Here is a 2,667-nt window from a genome sequence, read left to right as displayed (position 1 = left end):
TAAAACAAAAGGAAAATAAACAACTAGAAAGCCTTTTAAGTGAAATAAGCAGTGAAGTAAATTCAAATGATTATAGCTGGCTACTCAAGCAAATTTCGCCCCAAGGCTTACCTTCATCTAGTTCCCAGAAAGCAATATTTCTATATTTCTTACCATCATGCATATATTACCTCACTTCCACCCTTTTATGGGATCCCCAGACGTTACCTATTGGACATTAGCATAGTTATTATGTTAAAATGATCCTTTTTTAAAAAAATGGTTGCAAAAAAGAGGAAACTGGGTTTCCTCTGATTTTTAATGAATTCTCTTTCAGCTTACTTCCTTTAAAATTTAGTGCCTCTGAATTGTCGATTACTTCATGGTCTTTTTTTAAATCTCATTTTCCTAGATTGACAAGAGACAGCTGCAGAATTATACTGTCTCTGGAAAAAGATACCGTCAGCACTGTGTCCTTGAATAAGCTGCTTGGCTCCTTTTCACTTATCGGGAACAAAATGTATGCCTGTTTACAGCAATGGTACTCAGAAAGTTATTGTCATACTATATAACATACTGGTTACTTAGATCCAAAAGACAGTAAACCTGGGAACTCTGAAATCTCCTCCAAGGTAATGCTTTGAATTTTGATACATTTGAAAACAAATATTTAGATTGGTAGCTTGCTCTCCAGTATCAATAGAGCAAACTGATCACACTTGCTTTTGATATTCAGAGGATGCAGATGTGAGAAAAAGGAATTCAACAGAGGAAAAATATTGTTTAAAAATGGTAATGAACTACACTAATGCATGTCAAAAGTGGCTTTAATGAGTTGAAACAAATATAACTGAAATTGATATAGTTCAGGATGGTGTTAAGTGGCCAGAAAGAATCATTTATTCACCTAGATCTTGCAGTTATATTTGATGTTTAAACTGGATGCAGCTTTGGTTCCTAATGAAGCCACCTGCTAACATCACTTATATTTACATTAAAAAATGCCAACCATGTTTAATTTACCTAGAACCTATTTATATGTCAAATTACTTTTCTCTAACTACAATTACAATAGTTATGTTCTTGAGGTAATTAAGTCAAGCTGTATCAACAAATATAGCTATACCAAATTTCTGATGCTGTAACTTGGGGGGGGCAGAACTAACACCTGCTTTATATGATATGTATCAGACTTTTGTTGCATGTAGTTTGTTGTATGTATGTTGTATGTTGTATGTAGGATATGATGCATGGGGTATTTAAATCCACGAGGAAAACAAGTATGTTAAAATGAATCTCTCCTATAACCCTAAGTGTTCACTTTACACTCAGATTTTAACGCAGTTAAAAACTGTCGTCTTTGGTGATGCAATCACATCATGAATGTTTTGCATATATTAACAGAAAAATGAAAATACAAATGCAATCTTTGAATAGTGATTCTAATAAATAACTGTAAAGTATGTGATTGTATTTATTGGTCAAATGAGATAACATATGTAAAATTAGCATGTATAGGCACCAAACAAATGCTTATTCCCTGCATAAGACAGATCTGTGCCATAAAAGAAAGTAGCAGGGTACTTCAAAAGGCATCAGACTTATTCAGGAGAATAGATCTGTCACTAGTTTGCAGTTGTAACATTGGGCAAGTTGTATAATTTCTTTAATTTCTTTTTTAAAAATAAAGAAATTAATACTTTCTCTATGTACTTCATAGGATTGTCATGAGAATAAGAAGATATTGAAAAGTGTGCCACATGCAAGACAATGTTGTTAGAATATAGCCTTTACAGAGTGACAAACTGGAGAAATTTCCCATAGACAATTCTGACAATACTCAGCAAAAGAATGCAGTTACTTTAAGTCATAAAAGAATAAAAATTTCTAAGTCATTATGCAAGACTACTTTTTAAATGAATAACAATGTGCAATCACTACTAGGCATTTTAGTAGAGGTTAAATTACATGCTAAGCAAAGGTATAAATTTTAACAAAATGAAAGTGAAAAGTGAAAAATGAAGTTCTGTGAATACTATTAATCCTATTACAGTAGAGCATACCCCAAGGACCTAGATACAGCATATTAAAACCTTAAATTTTAGGGACAATATTCAGTTCATATATTTTAAATCAATCCTTAAAGTTGAAATATAGTGAAAAGGTGTAACACTCACATAGTGCCTTTTTTCCCCCTAACAGGATACTTAAACGTTTCAACAGATCCATGATCTCATGGCTGGAGGCATTTTCTCCAACAATGCATCCATACCTTCCCATTCTGTTACATTTGTTCCCATAAATTAATTTTTTTATCCAGCCACAATCTCTGATAATTCCCTCTCTCCCTATGCCCTACCCCTCCCAAACCTATTCCTCCACCTTACAATGACCTACAATCTCTTTACTCCTCAGTACTTTGTCAAACCAACATCCTTGCTCTGGGCACATTTTCCTCACTTTTTGACCCCTCAGTGAACCAGTTCAATTCTCAAATCCTTTGTTCTGTCAGGGCTCATGCCTTTATTACTTCCACCATCTGCCTCTTTCACTCCTACTTCTATGCTATTAAACAGAACTGGAGCAATTGTGCTGATAGGGATCCACCACAAATGTGTTATCTAATGTCAACTGGGCCCTTACTGCAGCAAGGCAATCCTTCAGTTCCTCTCTAATTGATTGTCTAGC

General features: G+C 34.2%; 1 long non-coding RNA gene across 1 annotated transcript; it reads left to right on the top strand.

The window, feature by feature from the left end:
- Nucleotides 1-476: 476 nt before the first annotated feature.
- Nucleotides 477-1,865, top strand: LOC122749102. The gene is made up of 3 exons (XR_006355660.1): nucleotides 477-611; nucleotides 716-771; nucleotides 1,700-1,865. It is a non-coding gene; the product is annotated as an uncharacterized LOC122749102 (long non-coding RNA).
- Nucleotides 1,866-2,667: the final 802 nt, after the last annotated feature.

Source organism: Dromiciops gliroides, chromosome 3 (assembly GCF_019393635.1).
Source record: "Dromiciops gliroides isolate mDroGli1 chromosome 3, mDroGli1.pri, whole genome shotgun sequence".
Taxonomy (NCBI): Eukaryota; Metazoa; Chordata; class Mammalia; order Microbiotheria; family Microbiotheriidae; genus Dromiciops; species Dromiciops gliroides.
The sequence above is the reverse complement of the archived record's forward strand: the minus strand, read 5'-3'. Positions and strand labels throughout refer to the sequence as shown.